Below are 24,672 nucleotides of genomic sequence, written 5' to 3'. Positions count from 1 at the left end.
CTGAGTCTTGGTTTTCTTGTCTGTAAAGAGGCTCATTATATGGAATGTATATTTTAGTTCTACAATTCTGTGGACATATGATTGATAGCAAAGGGAGAGGTTATTGATAGCACTAGCACAGGACCTGACTCAAAACTCTGTGTAAACACAAAGTTAAAGCCAAAACAATGCCTGGGTGATGTATCAGAGTCTGATGTCATACTACAAATGGAATTAGGAAAATGGTCCTCATCCTCAAGAAACTTACCTTCTACTTTGGGCCATAAGACAAACATGAAGAAGTAACAAAAAGCAATACATAATGAAGTGTAAGAATAAACATTACCTAAAATCGAAGGGTTGGAAGAGTGCATTGAGATTGTAGCTTACAACTAACTACAACTAACAGTTCCATCATGTCCCCAGTGTCTCTTTCTTTGCCCATATACTTTATTTTTTTAAATATTTATTTATTGTAAAAAAAATTTATTGGAGTATAATTGCTTTACAGTGGTGTGGTAGTTTCTGCTGTATAACTAAGTGAATCAGCTATATGTATACATATATCCCCAATCTCCTCCCACTTGCGTCTCCCACCCACCCTCCCTATCCCACCTCTCTAGTTTGACAAAAAGCACCGAGCTGATCTCCCTGTGCTATGTGGCTGCTTCCCACTAGCTATCTGTTTTACATTTGGTAGTGTACATATGTCCATGTTACTCTTTCACTTTGTCCCAGCTTACCCTTTCCCCTCTCCGTGTCCTGAAGTCCATTCTTTACATCTGCATCTTTATTCCTGCTCTGCCCCTAGCTTCTTCAAAACCACATTTTGTTTTTAGATTCCATATATATGTGTTAGCATATGGTATTTGTTTTTCTCTTCCTGACTTTCTTCACTCTGTATGACAGACTCTAGGTCCATGCATGTCACTAAAACTAACTCGTTTTTGTTTCCTTTTATGACTGAGTAATATTCCATTGTACATATGTGCTACGTTTTCTTTATCTATTCATCTGTCAATGGACACTTAAGTTACTTCTATGTCCTGGCTATTGTAAATAGAGCTGCAATGAACATTGGAGTACATGACTTTTTTTGAATTATGGTCTTCTCAGGGTATATGCCCAGTAGTAGGTTTGCTGTGGTGTCTGGTAGTTCTATTTTTTGTTTTTTACGGAACCTCCATACTGTTCTCCATAGTGGCTGTATCAATTTACATTTTCACCAACAGTGCAAGAGGGTTCCTTTTTCTCCACCCTCTCCAGCATTTATTGTTCGTAGATTATTTGATGATGGCCATTCTGACCGGTGTGAGGTGATACCTCATTGTAGTTTTGATTTGCATTTCTCTAATGATTAGTGATGTTGAGCATCCTTTCATGTGTTTCTTGGCCATCTGTATATCTTCTTTGGAGATATGCCTATTTAGGTCTTCCGCCCAGTTTTGGATTGCGTTGTTTCTTTTTCTGATATTGAGCTGCATGGGCTGCTTGTATACTGTGGAGATTAATCCTTTGTCAGTTGCTTCACTTGCAAACATTTCTCCCATTCTGAGCATTGTCTTTTGTCTTGTTTATGGTTTCCTTTGTTTTGCCAAAGCCTTTAAGTTTCATTAGGTCCCATTTGTTTTTCTGTTTTTATTTCCATTTCTCTAAGAGGTGGGCTAAAAAGGATCTTGCCCTGATTTATGTCATAGAGTGTTCTGCCTATGTTTTCCTCTAAGAGTTTTATAGTGTCTGGCCTTATATTTAGGTCTTTAATCCGTTTGGAGTTTATTTTTTTGTATGGTGTAGGAAGTGTTCTAATTTCATTCTTTTACATGAAACCGTCCACTTTTTATTCTTCTACATGAAACTGTCCACTTAATAAGCACTTAAGGTAATTATTGATATATATGTTCCTATTACCATTTTCTTAATTGTTTTGGGTTTGTTATTGTAGGTCTTTTCCTTCTCTTGTGTTTCCTGCCTAGAGAAGTTCCTTTAGCATTTGTTGTAAAGCTGGTTTTGTGGTGTTGAATTTTCTTAGCTTTTCCTTATCTGTAAAGGTTTTAATTTTTCTGTCAAATCTGAATGAGATCCTTGCTGGGTAGAGTAATCTTGTTCGTAGGTTTTCCCTTTCATCACTTTAAATACGTCCTGCCTTTCCCTTCTGGCTTGCAGAGTTTCTGCTGAAAGATCAGCTGTTAACCTTATGGGGATTTCCTTGTATGTTATTTGTTGTTTTTCCCTTGCTGCTTTTAATATTTTTTCTTTGTATTTAATTTTTGATAGTTTGATTAATATGTGTCTCGCCGTGTTTCTCCTTGGATTTCTCCTGTATGGGACTCTCTGTGCTTCCTGGACTTGATTGACTATTTCCTTTCCCATGTTAGTGAAGTTTTCAACTATAATCTCTTCAAATATTTTCTCAGTCTCTTTCTTTTTCTCTTCTTCTTCTGGGACCCCTATAGTTTGAATGTTGGTGTGTTTAATGTTGTCCCAGAAGTCTCTTAGACTGTCCTCAGTTCTTTTCATTCTTTTTCTTTTTTCTGCTCTGCAATAGTTATTTCCACTATTTTATCCTCCAGGTCACTTATCCGTTCTTCTGTGTCAGTTCCTCTGCTATTGATTCCTTCTAGAGAATTTTTAATTTCATGTATTGTGTTGTTCATCACTGTTTGTTTGCTCTTTAGTGCTTCTAGGTCCTTGTTAAATGTTTGTTGTATTTTCTCCATTCTATTTCCAAAATTTTGGATCATCTTTACCATCATTACTCTGAATTCTTTTTCAAGTAGACTGCCTATTTCCTCCTCATTGTTTTTGGTCTGGTGGGTTTTTACTTTGCTCCTTCATCTGCTGTGTGTTTCTCTGTCTTCTCATTTTGCTTAACTTACTGCATTTGGGGTCTACTTTTTGCAGGCGCGGGTCGCAGTTCCTGTTGTTTTTGGTGTCTGCCCCCAGTGGGTACGGTTTGTTCAGTGGTTGTGTAGGCTTCCTGGTGGTGCAGACTGGTGCCTATATTCTTGTGGATGAGGCTGGATCTTGTCTTTCTGGTGGGCAGGACCGCGTCCAGTGGTGTGTTTTGTGATGTCTGTGAACTTATTATGATTTTAGGCAGCCTCTCTGGTAATGGGTGGGGTTGTGTTCCTGTCTTGCTAGCTGTTTGGCATGGGGTGTCCAGCACTGTAGCTTGCTGGTTGTTGAGTGGAGCTGGGTCTTAGCATTGAGACGGAGATCTCTGGTAGAGCTTTCTTCGTTTGATATTATGTGGTTCTGGGAAGTCTCTGTTGGACCAATGTCCTGAACTTGGCTCTCCCACCTCAGAGGCACAGGCCTGACACCTGGCTGGAGCACCAAGACCCTGTCAGCCACATGGCTCAGAAGAAAAGGGAGAAAGAAAAACTAAACTAAAATAAAATAATTAAAATAAAATATATATTCTTAAAAAATTTTTTAAAGTAAAGAAAGAAAGAAGAGAGCAACCAAACCAATAAACAAATCCACCAATGATAATAAGCGCTAAAAACTATACTAACAAAAAAAAACAAAAAACAAAATTGGACAGACAGAACCCTAGGAGAAATGGTAAAAGCAAAGCGATACAGACACAATCACACAAAAAACTTACATATACACACTCAGAAAAAGTGAAAAAGGAAAAAAATATATAATATATATAAAATATATATTATATATATTTTATATATAATATATATAAAATATTTAAATATATATATAAAAGTAAGAGAGCAACCAAATCAAGAAACCAATCTACCAATGATTATAAGCTCTAAATACTAAGCCAATATAAGCATAAAACCAGAAAAAAATTAGATGCTGAAATCAAACCCCAAATCTACAGTTGCTCCCAAAGTCCACTGCCTCAATTTTGGGATGATTCGTTGTCTATTCAGGTATTCCACAGATGCGGGATACATCAGGTTGATTGTAGAGATTTAATCTGTTGCTCCTGAGGCTGCTGGGAGAAATTTCCCTTTCTCTTCTTTTCTTGCACAGCTCCTGTGGTTCAGCTTTGGGTTTGACCCCACCTCTCCCTGTAGGTCACCTGAGGGCATCTGTTCCCCACCCAGACTGGATGGGGTTAAAGTAGCAGCTGATGCATAGCACAGGGAGATCAGCTCGGTGGTTTGTGACTACCTAGAGGGGTGGGATAGGGAGGGTGGGAGCGAGATGCAAGAGGGAGGAGATATGGGGATGTATGTATATGTGTAACTGCTTCACTTTGTTATACAGCAGAAACTAACACACCACTGTAAAGCAAATATATTCCCATAAAGATGTTAAAAAAATAAAAATAAAAAATAAAAATAAAGTAGCAGCAGATTAGGGGCCTCTGGCTCACTCAGGCCAGGGAGAGGGAGGGGTACGGATATGGGGCGAGCCTGCAGTGGCAGAGGCCAGCTTGACATTGCAACAGCCTGAGGTGCACCATGTGTTCTCCTGGGGAAGTTGTCCCTGGATCACGGGACCCTGGCAGTGGCGGGCTGCACAGGCTCCCGGGAGGATAGGTGTGGATAGTGACCTGTGCTTGCACACAGGCTTCTTGGAGGCTGCAGTAGCAGCCTTAGCCTTTCATACCCGTCTCTGGTGTCTGCACTGATAGCCACAGCTCGTGCCCATCTCTGGAGCTCCTTTAGGCGGTGCTCTGAATCCCCTCTCCTTGTGCACCCGAAAACAATGGTCTCTTGCCTCTTCAGCAGCTCCAGACTTTTTCCCGGACTCCTTCCCCGCTAGCTGTGGTGCACTAGCCCCCTTCAGGCTGTGTTCACGCAGCCAACCCCAGTCCTCTCCCTGGGATCTGACCTCCGAAGCCCGAGCCTCAGCTCCCAGCCCCCGCCCGCCCAGGCGGGTGAGCAGACAAGCCTCTCGGGCTGGTGAGTGCTGGATGGCACCAATCCTCTGTGCAGGAATCTCTGCTTTGCCCTCTGCACCCCTGTTGCTCTCCTCCATGGCTGCGAAGCTTCCCACCCACCCTGCCGTATCCTCAAGTGAAGGGGCTTCCTAGTGTGTGCAAACTTTTCCTCCTTCACAGCTCCCTTCCAGAAGTGCAGGTCCTGTCCCTATTCTTTTGTCTCTGTTTTTTCTTTTGTCCTACCCAGGTATGTAGGAAGTGTTTTGTCTTTTGGGAAGTCTGAGGTCTTCTGCCAGCATTCAGTAGGTGTTCTGTAGGCGTTGTTCCACATGTAGATGTATTTTTGGAGAGGAAGGCGATCTCCACGTCTCACTCCTCCACCATCTTGAAGGTCCCCCCACAGACTTTAATATAATGTGGAACAATAGATTCTCCAAAACCAAATAGAATTATGGTAACTAGAAAATATTGCAACCCAATATTCCATGACAATCCAAACTTTAAACTAATGTTCTACTAAGAGGAAAAATAATAGAAAGTAAGGAAGGATTATATTATATACCCTCAACATTTTCTTTATTCTCAGCTTAGGAAATGGTGACTTACAAACACCGTTTTACTTTGTTGGTTTTGTTCTACAGCTGAGTGAAAGAGAAGTCATTAAAACATATTGGCATAACATGTAATATTTATTACCTGTGTGATTACATGGCAGAAAGATATGATGGCTTTTACAGAAGGTGCACAATTACAGTGAAAGAGAATGCCTTAATCCTTGTTACTGTTGTACTTTTGGTCAGTAGAATTCTGTATCTATTTTTGCTAATGTAAAACAATGTGAAAAATTCCTTGTTTTCAGTCATTTCAGAACACTCCTTTTTCCAATTTATCTTATATTTTGATGCTCTTTTTGTGCACAATCATGTTCATTTTTATTATTCGTCCTTTGACCTTTTTACTAACATGAATGCGCAGGAATAAGTGCTTCTTGCCACACTTACAAAAAGGCATTTCATTTGACAATATTTTAAATTTGTTAAATTTGGAGGGCATTCTAATTTATTTCATATATATCTTCATCTGTCGATGGAATCACTAATACGAAGGAAAGAAGTCTAAAAGCATATTTCTGATTAGTGCTTGGAGTAGATTCTGCCTGTACAATGAAAGCTTTCTAAATCATTAGCTTTCTATTTAAGACATTTTCCTCTTCAAGTTGATTTGACTTCTTAGGCTGGTGGTCAGAAGATGAGAGAAAGTAAATTGAAATTTAAAAAAGCAAAGGTAACTGAAAAAAGAAAACTCACAATGTATCTTTTAGTTCTCTGGAAAAGGAAGTTCAAAAACTAAAGACATCATTTGTCTTTTCTTTTCTTTAAAAAAATTTGGTGTGGTACCCAAAGTCTAGCACGATTTTTGATCCTACAGTGTTACAATGTATATAGAATGCACTTAGCTCAGAAATACCTCCAATATAATAGATCCCAAATGCTTTCTTTTAAAATTCAGGTCAGGTTTTCTGTAATGGAAATGCACATGCAACTCATTTGTAAGACTGAACATACATCTTACACTATATACTGGCATTAAATTGAAACCTGAACGATGAGAAGTCATTTGTGTGGGCAGGAAGCCAAATCATTCCTGGAGTTCTACACGCAGGCAATAATTTACATCAACAGGTAGAAAACATGTTATGTGCTTTTGGTACAATGATGCCGAAGAGCTTGGTGATGACTCATAATTCAACTATCATTTAAAAATGCTCAAAAATATGGGAAAATTGATGAGAACCTGCTCTTGTTTAAATTCAAAGGCAAAGGAGTCCTTGAGCTCTAACAAGGTGAATCATGGAACAGGACTAAAGATATAGATAGATAGATAGATAGATAGATAAATAGATAGATAGAGATAGAGAGAGAGAGAGATAGAAAGAAAGAGAGAATACAATATTATGTTTTGAGTTTCACTTCTTTCTTATTTCTATTACCATAAGGGACTTGAAAGAAAAATTAATGACATCTGTTTTTTCTATTCATTTTCTCACGAATTTAAGATAAATTAAATGACTTTTTAACCCTTTCCATTTTTGTCACTGTGATTGGCTCCATCAGTTTCCATTATCTCCTCCCTATTTCCCATGGAATTGTCAATCATGAACAGACAGATATAAACCATTTCCCTTAAAATTAGTTATACCTGTGCCCTGAACCAGCCAGTGGGAGCAAAGAGACAGATTGAATAAATGAACAACCCCCAGCCTGTAGCCCTCCCTCTTCCAGAACAGTCAGAATTTCAAAGACAATCCCCACACCACAATCACTGTAGATTCATGGTTGAATACTACTTTTCCAGTTCCAAACTACTGGATTTTCCTGTATAACATGAAATGACCATTGATGTTCTTTTTCCTTGAATCCTGCCCAGAACATCTCTATACATATAATTCATTTTTTGAAGAAAAAAAGGATTTCACCCTTTGTTCTCATTAACCAACAGGAACTGAACAAAAGCAGTGACTGGACACATCAAGAATGGCCACATCTAACCATGGCTTCAAATCTCACAGGTGTTTCCCATCCAACCACATTGCAAGGGTGCTACCATTATTCCCAAGTAACTGTACATGTCAAAAAGTCATCCTGGGCTTCCCTGGTGGTGCAGTGGTTGAGAGTCCACCTGCCGATGCAGGGAACACGGGTTCGTGCCCCGGTCCAGGAAGATCCCACATGCCGCAGAGCGGCTGGGCCCGTAAGCCATGGCCGCTGAGCCTGCGCGTCCGGAGCCTGTGCTCCGCAACGGGAGAGGCCACAACAGTGAGAGGCCCGCGTACCACACACACACACACACAAATAATAATAATAATAAATAAACAGTCATCCTGCCATAGTTTGGGTTCCAGTGTACACTGCAAAGTGAAGTCAGGCACGTTCCATCTTGGTGACACAACGTGCCTCCGCTGCTGGTGTGGAGAGCTGTTTCTTCCTGAAGCTGGGCTCAGAAATGTCTGAGTTTTGGGGACAGAGGATCTGGTCATTATTTTCTTGGCAGTGCTTACATCAGCTCTCATGTGACTGGAGGAAAGTTTAAACCTCGAATTCTGAAGAGTCTCAAGCAATAACATTACAAGTTTCAACAGGTGGTACTGTTCAAATATTCACACAAAGTGCTCCCTTTGTCATTAAAACCTAGCCTGTAATCTCTCTGGAGTGAAACGGAGTATTGTTTTTAAAATGCTGGAGTGGATCACTCCTTTAGCTAGGACAAAGAGTGCTTTTTTCTGGTTGGGCATGGGAGGGTCCTTGAATAAATTTGGTAAACAGTGACTTGTGAATAAGTAAAAACATGAACCACAGATGTTACTCAATTTTCATTGCCGGCAGGGTTTAACTCTCCTCTACAATGAGGGATAGCCCTACTCTTACAGAGAAGACAGTCTGCACTGAAGTAGACTCCCAAGCACTAATTTAATACTATGTGATGGATGTATACGAGTGCTAATGAGAGGGAGCATCACATAGTGGTAAAGGATGCAACGAGCCGGGTCCATACGGCAGCTCTGCCCCTTACTGTCTGTGTGATCCTGAGCAACATATATAACTTCTCCATACCTCATTTTCCTCATATGTAAAATAGGCACAATAGTAATGCTCATCTTATACAGTTTTGTGAAATTAAATAACTTACCTCTTAGAAGAGTCCTTGGCACATAGAAAGCACTTGATAACTGTGAACTATTATTGCTATTACTATAATTAACAGTGACAAGCTGGGGGAGTGATTCATCTTCCTGGGTAAAGGAAAGGAAACAGAATGAGAGAAAGTGGCAAAAAAGTTGGATTGAAGATTGCTTAGAAGTTTGCCAAGTAGACCAGACATTATTTAGGGACGGGGAGAACACTGTTAGGTCTGTAAACGACAGGATGTTTACAGACCTAACTCATTCAAAGGAACTTCACAAGTGATATATAAACATGTTGATAAAATTTTTATATGTTCTGGAAAAAACAATTCAAATTAATGTCAAAGTTGCAAAAAATTTAAAGAAAATACTTTTATGAGCTTGCGGCTCTTATAACATGTAAAAAGTTGAGCCTTTCCAAAGGCAAGGACCTTGTGTTTGTCATCTTTATATTCACTTATACGTATTGAATAAAATCAATATAATCTTCATATTCATATTATTTTAGCCATTTCCCCATGACATGCTTCCTGCCAGTAGCAAGCTGGAGTCACCTGCCTTCAGCTGTAGGCAAAATTCATCCTGACACGACTCTTTACTTCTCATCTAATAATCCTGAACTCTGTGTGTTAGAACAATCATTCACGGTTGCTCAGGGAATAATCACTACACTATTATTTACTGCACAATCCTGATTGATGACATTTTTGACTGAGTCAGGCAAATATGCGTATTCAAGGGAATGGACTCAGGAAGTTACTGGAGAAGCTCTTTAGAGGTCAGAAATTGGCTGACTTTGTAAAGTGCTGTGCAATACAAGAATTTATCATAAGCTAGAAGCATTTCTTTTGCCCAAAGGATATATTCTTATTCCAGAGGGAATTTTGGCCTTAGAAAGATGGCCTTATAAAAATCATCCTTTGCGTGGTGGACAGCACACTCTAATACAATGGATTCCATGAAATAAAGTATTATGACAGATTCATTTGTCTCTGCTTCAGCATTTAGCACTCCCCAGCTTCCCAACTATCCTGTCACACAGGGTTTGGGGTTCTAGGGTAGATGCAGAGGAGTTGTACATGCTCCAAGTCTGAGAATGACTTGTCTAGTATAGAATGAAAATTCTATTTCTCCTTCTTGTATGTCCTTTACTGCCTTTAGGTCCTAGAAGTTTTAATAACCAATCTATTCACATATTAGAGACTCATTTCTCTAATTTCATGAGATCTCTTTGAAATGTTTCCTAAAATATTAGCAGTTTCATTCACCCTAATCTGCCTGGTAGCAGGTAAAGCTAAATTGGCTTGTCTAGTTGTGGATATCCATATCCTGCACAAAAATTAATTGTAATAACTCATCTTTATACATCTCTATTTAAATTTTTTAAAGTTTTGATGTTTACAAGGGACTTTTCCAGAAGTAAGTCAATATATTGATTCCAAGGAATTAAGTGGTTGAGAAAAATAAGGCTGAGCAGGAATCTGGTTCTTTCCAAATAACTCCTTGGTGTCTACTCATTTAATAAGCATGTATCATTGGTGAGGAAATAGAAAAAAATTGACCTTTATGGGATCCTAAGTAATAGATATCTAAGTAATAGAGTCTTCTCTTTTAACTAATAGTGAATCACTGATAAACACTCTTGGGATGTGTCTACAAAAATGTGTCCTCTGTTTTTACCAATCTGTTTAATGTATAGCCTAATAGAAGACAGCTCGTTCTCACATCTGCTTCTGTGTTCAGTTTATTCCAATATCACACATGTAGTCCCTGGAAAACTCTGCTTGTGGGAGTCTAAAAGTGGAAAAGACAAAGAAGGTCCTAGTATGATTATAGGAATAATTTTGACTTTGCAGGCCCCTGCTATTTTAGATTACCTGTTTCTTCTTGTGTCCATCTTTGTAAGTTGTGTTATTCAAGAAATGTGTTCCTATAAGTTGACAAATGTATTAGCATAAAGTTGATTATAAAATTTCCTGATTATCTTTCTATTATCAGTGGGATCTGTAAGACAATGTTTCATTCCTGTTATTAGTAATTTGGGTTTTCTGTCTTTTTATTAATCTGTCTACTTAAGGTTTTATAACTGTAATTTATTATTTTCAAAGCACTACTTTTTACTGAATGTTGGACATTATATATGATACATTGTAGGGAGTCCAGATTATGATGTCTTCCTTTAAAGAGTGTTGAGTTTTGTTCCAGCAACTAATTAAATTACTTGTGGATCCTTTTGATCTCATCAAGCTTAATGTTGTTCTTTGTTTGTTTCGGATCTATTTTGGTTTTGCCTTCACCCTAGGGTGTAGCTCTTACTCTAGAGTATGGTGCATACCTGGAAGGTTTGGTCTTTCTAGAGTTTAAACTGAGTATCTGAGGAATTCAGTAAGATCTTTCCACTGTAGCTAGAGTGGAATTCCAACGTTACCTGGCACTGCATCACTTCTGATGTCTTCTTTAGCTGTCAGCCATGCAGGAGCTTCTCCCGGCTACCCCTCTTCACCATACAGCTCCTTCCTATCAGATACTCTTTTCTTATTCCAGTTGCTTCAGCCACCCCAACTCTGACCTCAGCTTCTTTTTTTGTTCAGCAAAAACTTTGCCTTTGGCAGCCTGTGCCAGCTGGTAAGTGTCTCCAGGCAGAAAGAAAGGGCAAATATGGGGCTCAACTTATGTATTTTTCTTCTCTCAAAGTTCACAATCCTGTGGTCCCTGTGTCCCAATTACTGAGAACACTTGCCTCATGAATATTGTCTCATTGTTTATGGCAGGACAGGTCCAGTACAAGTTACTCTGGCATAACTGTGAGTAGAAGTCCCTGCACCCCTGTTTTTTTACATTTTTATTGGAGTATAGTCGATTTACAAAGTTGTGTTAGTTTCAGGTGTACAACAAAGTGAATCAGTTATACATATACATATATCCATTTTTCTTTTTAGATTCTTTTCCCATATAGGTTATTACAGAACACTGAGTAGAGTTCCCTATGCTATACAGTAGGTTCTTAATAGTTATCTATTTTATATATAGTAGGGTGTATATGTCAATCCCAGTCTCCCAGTTTATCCCTCCCTCCCTTATCCCCTGGTAACCATAAGTTTGTTTTCTACACCTGTGACTCTACTTCTGTTTCGTAAATAAGTTCATTTGTACCCTTTTTTCTTTTAGATTACACGTATGAGGGATTTAGATTACATGTATCAAGGGATTGATCCCTTGATTATTATGTAGTGTCCCTCCTTGTCTCTTATAATGTTCTTTATTTTAAAGTCTATTTTATCTGCTATGACTATTGCTACTCCAACTTTCTTTTGATTTCCATTTGCATAGAATATCTTTTTCCATCCCCTCACTTTCAGTCTGTATGTGTCCCTAGGTCTGAAGTGGGTCTCTTGTAGACAGCGTATATATGGGTCTTGTTTTTGTATCTATTCAGCCAGTCTGTGTTTTCTGGTTGGGGCATTTAATCCATTTACATTCAAGGTTATTATTGGTATGTATATTCCTATTACCATTTTCTTAATTGTTTTGGGTTTATTTTTGTGTGTCTTTTTCTTCTCTTGTGTTTCCCACTTAGAGATATTTCTTTAGCATTTGTTGTAAAGCTGGTTTGGTGGTGCTGAATTCTCTTAGCTTTTGTTTGTCTGTAAAGGTTTTGACTTCTCCATCAAATCTGAATGAGATCCTGGGTAGAGTAATCTTGGTTGTAGGTTTTTCTCTTTCATCACTTTAAGTATATCCTGCCACACCTTTCTGGCCTGCAGAGTTTCCACTGAAAAATCAGCTGATGACCTTATGGGGATTCCTTTGTATGTTATTTTTTGTTTTTCCCTTGCTGCTTTGAATATTTTTTCTTTGAATTTAATTTTTTTTAGTTTGATTAATATGTGTCTTGGTGTGTTTTTCCTAAGGTTTATCCTGTATGGGACTCTCTGTGCTTCCTGGACTTGGGTGACTATTTCCTTTCCCATGTTAGGGAAGTTTTCTATTATAATCTCTTCAAATATTTTCTCAGACCCTTTCTTTTTCTCTTCTTCTTCTGGGACCCCTATAATTCTAATGTTGGTGAGTTTAGTGTTGTCCCAGAGATCTCTGTGATTTTCTTCAAGTCTTTTCATTCTTTTTTCTTTATTCTGCTCATCGGCAATCATTTCCACCATTTTGTCTTCCAGCTCACTTATTCGTTCTTCTGCCTCCATTATTCTGTTATTGATTCCTTCTAGTGTATTTTTCATTTCATTTATTGTGTTGTTCATCTCTGTTTGTTTGTTCTTTAGTTTTTCTAGATCTTTATTAAACGTTTCTTGTATTTTCTCAATCTGTGCTTCCATTCTATTTCCGAGATTCTAGATCATCTTTACTATCATTACTCTGAATTCTTTTTCAGGTAGATTGCCTATTTCCTCTTCATTTATTTGGTCTTTTAGGTTTTTACCTTGCTCCTTCATCTGTGACATATTTTTTTGGCGTCTCTTTTTTTTTTTTTTTTACAAGTGGAATTGTGTTCCTGTTTTACTGGTTGTTTGGCCTGAGGCTTCCAATACTGGAGTTTGTAGGCTGTTGGGTAGAGCTGGGTCTTGGTGCTGAGATGAGGAACTCTGTTAGACCTCACTCTGATGAATATTCCCTGGGGTCTGAGGTTCTCTGTTAGTCCAGTGGTTCGGACTTGGAGCTCCCACCGCAGGAGCTTCCACCCAATCGCAGGCTCGCAAATCAAGATCTCCTGCAAGCCACATGTGGTAGCAAAAAAAAGAAAAACAATAACAAAGTAAAAAATAAAATTAGACTAAGAAACTAACAGGTATGTTAGAAAGAATGTAAAAATAAAAATATAGATGAATCAACACCAAAAGGTACATCAGTACAACAATAGTAAAAAAGAGGAGGCAGGAAAAGAAAAAAAGTCGGGGGGGAAGGCCTTGGCTGTGGAGAGCAGGGACTAAGCAAGGGCAAGGTTTGGGCAGTGGGTGGGGCCAATGCTCAGGGCCCACAGGGATGGAAAATGCTCTGGGGACTGTGGGGGTGGGACTTAGGCTCAAGGAACAGAAGGGGCCCAGGCGTGCCCCTGACTCCTGGTCTCAGAGGACAGGGCACCTCACCTGGGAACCCAGCAGGCTTCCTGGGCTCGAGTGGGCAGGGCAAACACCTTCCTCTCCTCTCCTGCTCCTCTGGCCTGGGGTCTGAGAGGGCCCCTCCTGCCTGCCTCTCCTGATCCCCCCGCCTCCTCTTATGTCCCCAAGACCCATGCAGCCTGGAGGGGCCTTGTAGGGTGGGGGATCAGCCTGGGAGCACAGCAGGCTCCCCATGTCCAAGTGGGTGGGGCAATCACCCTCTGCCCCTCTCCTGCTCCTCCCTGAGGGCCCCTCTTGCCTGCCTCCCCTGTTCTCCCCTCAGCCTCCCTCCTATGCCCCAGGACCTAGGTGGCCTGGAGGGGGCTTTGGGCGGGGGGAACCAGCTTGGGAGCTGAGCAGGCTCTCCAGCCCGAGTGGGCCAGGCCATCATCCTCTGCTCCACTCCCACTCTTCCTGGAGAGGCTCTCCCACCTGCCTCTCCTGATCTCCCTGGCCTCAGGGGGGTCGATCTTGTCTGGCCTCCACTTCTCCTCCCTCCTCGGTCCCCCTATGTCCTACCACTTCACTCTGGGGTTCCTCCCATCTTCTTGGGGGTTAGAGTCCCCCACCAGTGGCCAACAGGTGGCCTAATTATGGGGAGATGCTAACTCTGCATCTTCCAATGCCACCATCTTGACTCCTCCTTCATGTCTACTTTTTTAAGATTGTTGATTTTTAAATCTTTAAAAGTTTTATTAAATGTTAAGATATGGGGCCTCCCTGGTGGCGCAGTGATTGAGAGTCCGCCTGCCGATGCAGGGGACACGGGTTCGTGCCCCGATCCCGGAGGATCCCACATGCCGCGGAGCGGCTGGGCCCGCGAGCCATGGCCGCGGAGCCTGTGTGTCCGGAGCCTGTGCTCCGCAACGGGAGAGGCCACAGCAGTGAGAGGCCCGCGTACAGCAAAAAAAAAAAAAAAAAAAAGTTAAGATATGAAATTCTGATATAAACTCTTTAGGTTAGTACAATTTGCTTTTTCATAATCAAATTATTTTTATTGGTGATCCCATGTTCTACCAAAAATTCTGAACTGGGACATGGAATACCCAGCTCTAATATTAATTTGTTTTGTGACAATGAATGATGGATCACAAAGTATTTATTAAGCATCTATTGTGTACGTGCCTTACATATTGTACTAGGAGTGATGAGTTACAAAAATAAAAGACCTGCTCATGCCCATAAGGACCAAAAAATATAGTCACTATCTCGAATTTCATTTGAAATGTTCAGAAAATACTGCATTAAACTCTGACACATTAGTTTTTTGTTTTGTTTTGTTTTAAATAGAGTAGGCTTGGATGTAGCTCAGGAAAAAATGTGTTCTACCTAAAACCCAATATAAGTGTTAAAAGTGGATTTAATATTTTTGAAAGCCATAAGTTATTTTTTCAAGGGTTAAGATTTTCCTGCGTAATGGAATTCTCTTATTTAAGTTATACTGCCCTGTTCCCCAGATATTCCATACTGATAACACTTGCTTAATAGTCCATTTGTCTAAGAACACTTTTAATCCTAACACTTTCTCTAGAATTGCAGGTGACAGTGAAGACAATTTCATTTCCTGTGGCTAGTTCTCTCCTGATTGAGTGTTAAGTGTGATTCTGGTCTGACACATTCTCTTCCTGGGCTTGAAAAAGCATAAACTCAAGTGGTCAGAATGTCCAGATCCACATATATCATTTTTATTCTTCTTATTTAAGTTTCAAGTGACTTTTTGGCTTTGCAGTTTTTACTGTCTTCAAATATTTGTGATCCATTTTGGTTCCTTTGGTTCATAAGTCGACATTTGAAAAGTTATAACCACTGATATGGGTAACTTTGCCAACCTCAGAAGGAAGATTACTAGAAGAAATCTGTGACTCACAAGAAGTAACCCTTTTATCTGTGAATTGAAATTGCCTCTTATAGGAAAAGTTATATATACCTTTGTATATGTCTACTGATCTTGATAAGTTTAAGAGAGGTTGTACTTCCATTCATTTTGCTATGCACTTCTCAGGGCTCAGGAGTTATTAGATAACTACATCTAAATATATATGCTGGTAGTTGGTTAAGGTCATTGTACAGTTTTCTGTCACTATTTGGTAAATAACCTATTTTATAGACTACTTTAAAAGAGCCAGCTTACAACACATTATATTACCTACTTTTCATGTTAAGGTCAAACTTAAACCTTTCTGTATGCAAAAAGGGAAGTAGGTCAGTGCATCTTTTATAGAGCTAGAACTATGGTTTGAGTTTAGAGGTATAAAGAGAAATGAAAAAGTTCACTTTCAGGAAATACATCAGGAAACACTCATAAAGCAGAAAAGACATGAGTTAGAAATAACTCTAATGCATTTTACATTGATCAATCATTCACCTCTGTAACCTCCTAGCACTGTCAAGCCCCAAAACCTTTATGGTATCAGGTAAGATACATTTACATGGAAGGAACTAAAGATCACTTGAGAAAAATCAGAAGAAAAAAAGTATTTTGCTCTAAGCCAGATTGCAGAGATCTGTTGCCCTAGTTTCCCTCCTCCCAACACACACCCAAGTTAGAGTGAGTTTTATGAGAAGTAAAGAAGAAATGTCACTCTTAAAGCGACTCTTGGAGAAAACAATGCTAATTAGATCAAGAGGAGGGGGAAAATGGGGACTCACCCAGTGAGTAAAGAAAACACGATGAAAGAGCTACTACCACTTTTTCTGTAGCGCTGTTTAGAATAGACTGAAATCTGGATTTCCAAGGGAAGCATTCCAATGATCAAGAAAACACAAAAGGATGAGGTCAGGAGAAAAGGAGAAGCTAATGAGCTAAGGGTTGGAAACAAATTTTAACAAGTGAGGATTAGGCCAATCTGTTTGCCTGAAAAGCTTGGCTGTTGGCTCCAATCACACTGATTGAGTGTCTGCTTTATCCATGCCATAATCAGACAAACACAAGTGCCTAAACATATTAACAAACTGACTCTAGCTGTCACAGGATTTTTTAATTTCCAGTTTGAAAATGCTTACACTTGTGATATTTATTCGACTCTGTAAACTTTTTGCAGGGTTGAAAGGCAGAACCATTTTTCTGTTACATCCTCCAGGAAGACACTAGTGTTAACATTCTTTTAGGTTTAGCATTTCAGCACATGGTGCTTCCCTAGGCACAGTCCCAACCATGTGAGGACAACTGAAGTCAGAAGCACGTTCTAAAATCCTATTTTGTAGGATGATGAGGAGGAGAGGATATTAAGGACTAACAGCCTGCAACTTTCATGTGGGCTCCCAATTTCAGAGGGCTATGGTCTATGGTCCAGTCATTGGAAAGAAACACCTTAAGCAGAAATTTAGCTGCAAAGCTGATCCTTATTTGGGATGGAATTAACAAAATTATAAATGTAATATGCAAAATCTGTTTCCAAGTCACATTAAATGCTTGGATTCCTGGCAGTGTGGGTATAATTCCTGGCATTGTGAATACATAATGCCATACATTTTCCTACAGTGTAAAAAAGTAATTTCCATATATGCTTGCAAAAGCGTCTTTGATCATGGAGTGTACTGGCTTTCTTTTGGGATAATGTTAAACAACATTTCAATTATGTATCAAGAGAAAAATTGTAAAACCTTAAAGTTTTTTAAAAAGTGAATGTATAGCACTTTTAACACTATATATCATACACTCAAGGAAAATTGTACCTAAAGTCAAGAATTTTTTAAATGATTTCTCTATAGTTAAGTAATTAGCAAACAGAACTTTATGTTCAGACCCAACCCAAATGGACAAATTCTATGAGAGAGCATATAATTTGCATTTAGGAATGAAAGCATCTTTTAAGATGTTTTTTAAAAAGACCACAAAAGAGATTTGTAATTTTCAAAGTATATCATAAATATACAAATCTTTGGAATGATACCATGGTGACTTAAAGAAAGGTTCCAGCAACATGACAGAATAAGTCAGAGCTTTATTGTTCAATTACAAACACATATATAAATGATGCATATATAACAATAACATAATGTTTAATTTTACACACCTGGGTTAAAAAGCAAGAAAATGACAGGTATAACGGGGATATTGGAAATCAGAGTGGTAAATTCAGGAACTGGTACTGCAGCAACAAGAGGAAAACTGTCAAGGTATACCTAAAAATGCTTTAATGCCTATATGGGTACAAAAGACATACCTTTGGGCTTAAGCAAGTTTGGGGAGCTAAAGCATAACATTCCTTTGTAAAGCTGGGATAATGGAAGAGTGTCCTCTCAGTGAAAGGGGGAACATAACAATTCTACCTCCTGGAACAAGAAAGCAAGAAGGCAACTTGTGTTTTTCTGGGATTCTGAGGAGGAAAAAAAAACTCATCTATGAAAAAAACTCCAAGCCTGTCCAAATTTCTATTACCCATGGGTATGAATATGCCTAATCTGAGAAATTAACAGTAAGACTGATCTCAGTTTGGTGAAATCCCTGGAGCACCCAGTAAAAACAAACACAAAATCATTCCAGTGTAGCACTTCCATAAGTGCAAGGACTCCAACAGGAAAACAAAACAAAGCACACAGAGACAAGAACACTCTTTTGTTATAATGATCTCTCACATACAAATAAATAACAAGCCATGAGAGAAAGTGGCACACACAACATCTATGAGGATTAGGTAACCTCTTCTTCCCCTAGTCAAACATGATGTAATAAAAACATCTGAAATAATCTATAATACAAAATGAGTAGAGTAAAAAAAAAAAGGAATAGAAATAATCTCAAAGAATAGAACACAATAAGAATATATGGCAGATTTGGAAAAGAAAAATGTATATTTAGAAATGAAAAAAGTCCATGAAATTAAAATTCAATTGACATAAATAAAGATTAGACTATTTGAGAGAGGATTAATAAACTGGAAAGGTGATCTAGGAAATTACCCCAATTGCCACACAGAGAAATAAGAAAAGTACAAAACAGAGGTTAGAAACATGGAGGATAGAGGAGCCAACATATGTTGAAACAGGAGTTCCAGAAGGAGAGAAAATAGAGAATGGGAAGATATCACATTCAAAGTGATATTCCCTGATAATTTTTCAGAGTTGATTGAAGATATGAATCCACAAATTTCAGAACATCAAAGACAATAAGCAAATCCTAAAAGCAACCACAGAGAAAAGACAGATTATCTATAAAGGAAGAGTTAACCTTTAGAATGGAGAAAGGAGGATGGGATTGGAATAAGCATTTACTTGTATCTGTTAACATTTTATTTCTTTAAAAAATGATCTGGAGCAAATATAAAAACATTGATTATAGGGAAATCTGTTTGGTAAGTATAATGTGTCTGTTATATGTGTTTTAGAATTAAAAATTAAACTATGAAAGAAGAGGAGTACATAGTATTTATGGATAAAATACAGTTGTTTATCCCAGTAACCTCTATCTTCCCTCCCCCCACCCAACACCATTTCCAGGTACTAACTCCCCCTAGCAGTAGTTCTAATTAGAGGTGAGAGAGCTTATACTGGTGTTCAACTTGGAAGAGGTTTAGCAATTACATTAATGGTAGCAATATCATTTAGATGAGGGATAAGCAAACTACAATCCTGAGACAGCTACCTATTTTTACATACTTGTTTTTATTAGAGCACAGCCATGCCCATTTTTTTTGACAGCTGCTTTGACTCTACAACAGTGGAGTTGTGTAGTTGCAAGTCTAAAATATTTATTATTTAGCCCTTTAAGAAAAAGTTTATCAACCTCTGGCTTAAAAGATGATGCTTATTGTTATTTTCATTTAACAAATTAGCAGTATATTTTTTAAATGAAGTCACAAATATTACATAGATTTGAAGGTAATAATTAACTAAGTTTAGTGGTCTTAGATTTGTACACAGGGGAAACTTGAGGTAAAAATAAATACCAAAGAATTCTGAAATATCTTTGAGTATTTATTTAGTTGAATTTTCCACCTTCAAGGTTCTCAATAATCAAGAAAAACCAGTTCAGGTAACATGAATGTTCAAATCAGTCATATAATTCTGCAGTGCAACCTAATTCATTTATTGTGTATAGCACATTTCCCATGCCTAGCCAGAGTTTCATTAACTTTGTATTAGCTTAGAAATCAGAGAAGGAAAGTATTTGTCTGGGCCTGTACTTTTTAAAGATTCTCTTTCCCTACATATTTTAGTTTCCTATGGAAGGTCTGGAAATACTGGCTCTTCATATAGTTAAGATGCCGGAAAATCATGTTATACTATTTAATATATATTATGATTTTTGAAGAGAATAACTCATCACTTAGTTATGGCTGGAACAATGACTGGATTTCTCACCTCAGTGTTTATTTAAACCTCAGGAAAATTTGTTTCTTTCAGTTGGAGAAAGTCAGATTTTTTTTTCATTAAAGACTAGAGATTTTACTGATTTAATCACTTATGTCAATAAAAACTGTAACAATAGCTTCTTTGAAAACACAAGTTTCTACTTGCTGCAGATTCAACAAGGAATATTATCCTGTCACGTCACTCCTTCAAGTCCCTTTGTCTCCAGACTCCACCTTTTCTCTCTGATCATATTACATTGTTTGGACTTGATCTTCTCAATGACAGCCTACCCTGTCCCACACCACCCTTCCCACACATACAACTTTGTAGGCAGCACACGTTTGGTGCCTCTTTACATATCTTCCTGATGCCCAGCTCCAATCCCAGCATCCTCTAGTTGTCACTTTATGAATGAATATTGAATTAACTAATTCAACTTTGACACTTTCCTATAACCTAGAATGATCTTGCCCTACTTGAATCCCTGTAGTTCTTAATTTTAAAAACAAACATAAAGAGCCCTGGATTATTTTCCATTTGCTATATGTAAATAAAATACTATGTCTCCAGTAAGACTGTAAACTCCTTCAAAGTGAGGGACAATGTTGTGTGTGTCTTTTTATAAATGGCATCAAAAAGAATTGAGAGAGAGAGAAAGAAAGAAAGAGAGAGAAAGCCACCATGCACATCGCTTACAACATGGTGAAGAACCTAGTATCTGCTTTAATACTCATTGGCTTGCCTTTATATATATATGTATGTGTATATGTATATTTACATTTATATTATAAAATATTATACTATATATCATATTATATTTATAAAAATATGCATTTCTTACATTTGCTATTCAAAAAAACAACTGCATGGTAAAAATAGTTGTTAAAAACACGACAGTGAATTAGTGAGATATAATCTGAAATCCATGAGATGAATTTGTTAGGGTCAAAGAACTCTTTAAACACAAATCAAGTGTAGAAAGGAGCAAAAAGCAAACAGTGCAGCCCCACTCAGATTCCGAGTCCATTTTCCAAGGTGATTTATAGTTGGATTTATCCTTTAAGGGCTTATAGAAGAATTGAGCCTGAGAATAGGCAGGAGTGTATAATTGCTCTTTTTCAAGCCAGAAACTATTTTTCTTTCACTTTGAAGGATAAAGTCAGAATCAGTGGATTTGTAACTTACAACTTAAGCTTCCTTACTACTTTCCCTCCTCTACTTTTCATTTTATCCATCAGATTTTCTGAGATGTTCAAGTGGGTAATTTCCAAAGAATAACACTGACAGTCCCAAAGCCAGTAATAAATTGTAAAATTACTTTTTTTATAGAAACCTTACAGATTTTCACGAAGCTGTCTCATATTGTACTTTAAGACCATCTCCATCCCCTCTGCTCCTTATTCCTCTTCCTCCTCCTTCGCATAGTGTTCTTGGCTCAGTTTTGACCTGTAACTGCCTTACAATGTAATAGCCATTAACACACAGTGGCTATGCTTGCCAGGTAAATGGACCTGTGTGTTTCCCAACTTTTTTTTTTTTTTTTTTTTGTACCAAATGTCCAGCAACTTTGCTTTGCCTTTGGGACAGGTTATCAGGGGAGGTGGCTGGTTCAAACAAAGTCTGGAGATGAGAAAGATAACAATGCATATGCTTACAGTCTGGTACATATGCCTCCCTTCCCAGGACAAAAAGAAGCATACTCAAGAGTTTTCTTTAAAGAAAGAAGATGGGTGATACACTAATGGCAAAGCAAGTCTGTCCTCAAAGAACGGAACTGAATGAGACGTAGGCATTTTCCATGGAGTGTGACTCACCAGTGGTTCAGAGTGAAGGAAGAGTGCTGGAGAGAGAATAATGACCATAATTCAGACTGAGACCTTTATGAAGGCAAGAACCCCATTTTTTCATCTTTGAGTCTCCAGTAACTTATAAATATTTGTTGCATGATTAAATGAGTTTTATTCTCCCAGGCTTTCCTGGGCAACACCATTACTAAATTCTGTGAATATTTAAGTGACTGTATTAGAGGAGCTGTGCTGTATTGTGTGTGTGTGTACTGACATAGGGGTAGAATGAATGAGGAAATAAATGATTATGAATAGATATGTTTTGAAGTTGAAGCAATTTCAACGAGAGAGCACAGAAAATGATTATCATTGATTATCAACCAATATATCTATCAAAAGATGGAAAGATACATTTATTTATGCAGTCATTCAGTAAGAATTCAGTAAATAGTTCTTGTGTGCTTTAGCTCTGAACTAGGTATTGCGAATGATATAACTATAAGTCAAATGTCCAGCTGCCCCCATGGGTGATTTCTGTGGATATGCCACACCCACAGTTAGATGGCCCTCAGCACCTCTGACCATCAGCAAATAGAACCTCACACCAGTCAGACTGGCCATCATCAGAAAATCTACAAACAACAAATGCTGGAGAGGGTGTGGAGAAAAGGGGACCCTCTTACTCTGTTGGTGGGTCTGTAAATTGATACAACCACTATGGAGAACAGTATGGAGGTTCCTTAAAAAACTAACCATAGAATTACCATGTGACCCAGCAATCCCATTACTGGGCATATACACAGAGAAAACCATAATTCAAAAAGACACATGCACCCCAATGTTCATTGTAGCACTATTTACAACAGCCAGATCATGGAAGCAACCTAAATGCCCATCGACAGACGAATGGATAAAGAAGATGTGGTACATATATACAATGGAATATTACTCAGCTGTAAAAAGGAACAAAATTGGGTCATTTGTAGAGACGTGGATGGATCTAGAGACTCTCATACAGAGTGAAGTAAGTCAGAAAGAAAAACAGATATTGTATATTAATGCATACATGTGGAATCTAGAAACATGGTACAGATGAACCGGTTTGCAAGGCAGAAATAGGGACACAGATGTAGAGAACAAATGTATGGACATGAAGGGTGGGGAGGAAGCAGGGTGGTGGTGGTGGTGGGATGAAGTGGGAGATTGGGATTGACATATATACACTAATATGTATAAAATAGATAACTAATAAGAATCTCCTGTATTAAAAAAAAATCAAATAAAAAAAAAAAAAGAATCCACTCCCACTGAGCTCCTAAGTGAGCAATGGCAGGTTTACTGAAGGTCCCACAAGAGAGGCAGAGAAAGAGTCTATTGCACCTACCACAGCCCTCAACTCGATCTACACCTCACTTGACATGGTTCCCCACCCCACCCCCTGCCTGCTTTTGGCTTCCCTTTCCATTATCCCAGCTCAGTTTTGTGCCACTTCACTCCTCTTTCTCACAACTTCTCTGGAGCAAACATATTTTTTTTTCTTGTCTCATGGAAGAGCAGCTCCATCCTCAGTCCTTGGTGTCATCACTCACTGATGCTGAAGGCAGGATTCTTGTACAACTTTTTCATATCTGTTTTAGTCTGAGTCTTTCTAGAAGCAGATTATGATTTTCAAGGATTCGGTGTGGTAGTTTATTTGGAATGTATATCTAGAAAACACTGGTAGGGGAGACAGAGAGGCAGGGAAGTGTAGGTAGCTGCCACGGTCTGAATGTTTGTGTCCCCCAACCCAACCTAAAATTCATAACTTGAAATTCTAATTCCCAGAGATGATGGTATCAGGAGGTGAGGTCTTTGGGAAGTGCTTAGGTCATGAGGGTGGAGCCCTCATAATTGGGATTAGTGTTCTTATCAAAGAGATCCCATAGAGATCTCTTGTCCCTACTTCCTTGTGTGGACACAGCAAGAAGGTGCTGGCTGTGAACCAGAAAGAGGGCTCTCAGCAGAACGTGACCGTGATGGTGCCTTGATCTTGGGCTTCCCAGCCTCCAGAACCGTGAGAAATAAATTTCTGTAGTTTAGAAGCCACCCAGTCTATAGTATTTTGTTATAGCAGCCCAAATGGATTAAGACAGCGGCCAATAAAATATGTAGGATCAGCTTACCCCTTGAGGCAACTGGAGCTTCATCTTGCTGGGATTTCTGGCAGCCAATGTAGAATACCCACCTTAGAGTTATCTCACCAAGGGGTGAGGTATTTATACACAAATTCCATCAGTTATTGGTTGAGGGCTGCTCCTGGGTGGTAAGTATTTGTCCTCTGACACTTCTGGTCTGCCATGTGCACAGGCACAGGGGAACCAAACAGAGTTGGCGCCAGCTGCCAAAGAAAGCCCTTAGGTGAGGAAATGAGATGCTGGGGTCTGGAAGCCGGGCCTGCATGCACACAATGGTAAAGTCTGGGGATGTAGGAGCAGGGCACTACTGTCATCTGTATAATATCATTAGACCAAGACAAATAAACATATTTTCCTTCTCTTAAGGAGTTTCCATTCTGGTTAGGGAGACACAGCATATATGTAAAGAGTTAAATTAGAATCCCAGATTATCTGTGGCAATGTCTTCAAGAATATGATACCCAGGGACTTTTTGTTCCACCAACAGCTGTTCAGGACCCACTACGTGTTGGAAACTGGGATAGTTGCTGGGGATAAAGGTACATTCTCTGCCTTTAGGGGGCCTGGAGTGAGAGGAACAGAGTCAAGTGTTGTGATGCAGAAGGACCGGCTCATTGGAATGAAGGGGAGGGGACAGGGACATCTTTGAGTGGCATTCTGAAGGGGGAGTATAGGATTTAGGCATATAAGTGGTAAAGTGGTAAAGTCAGAGAAGAAAAAGAGAAGAAGGCTGACAGTCCGTGAGGGTGCCTCTGGAGGACCCTAAACGGGCATAGCAGTGAGGTGGGTG

The sequence above is a fragment of the Mesoplodon densirostris genome, chromosome 8 (genome assembly GCF_025265405.1).
Source record: "Mesoplodon densirostris isolate mMesDen1 chromosome 8, mMesDen1 primary haplotype, whole genome shotgun sequence".
In the NCBI taxonomy this organism is placed as follows: domain Eukaryota; kingdom Metazoa; phylum Chordata; class Mammalia; order Artiodactyla; family Ziphiidae; genus Mesoplodon; species Mesoplodon densirostris.
Note: the sequence above shows the minus strand (reverse complement) of the source record.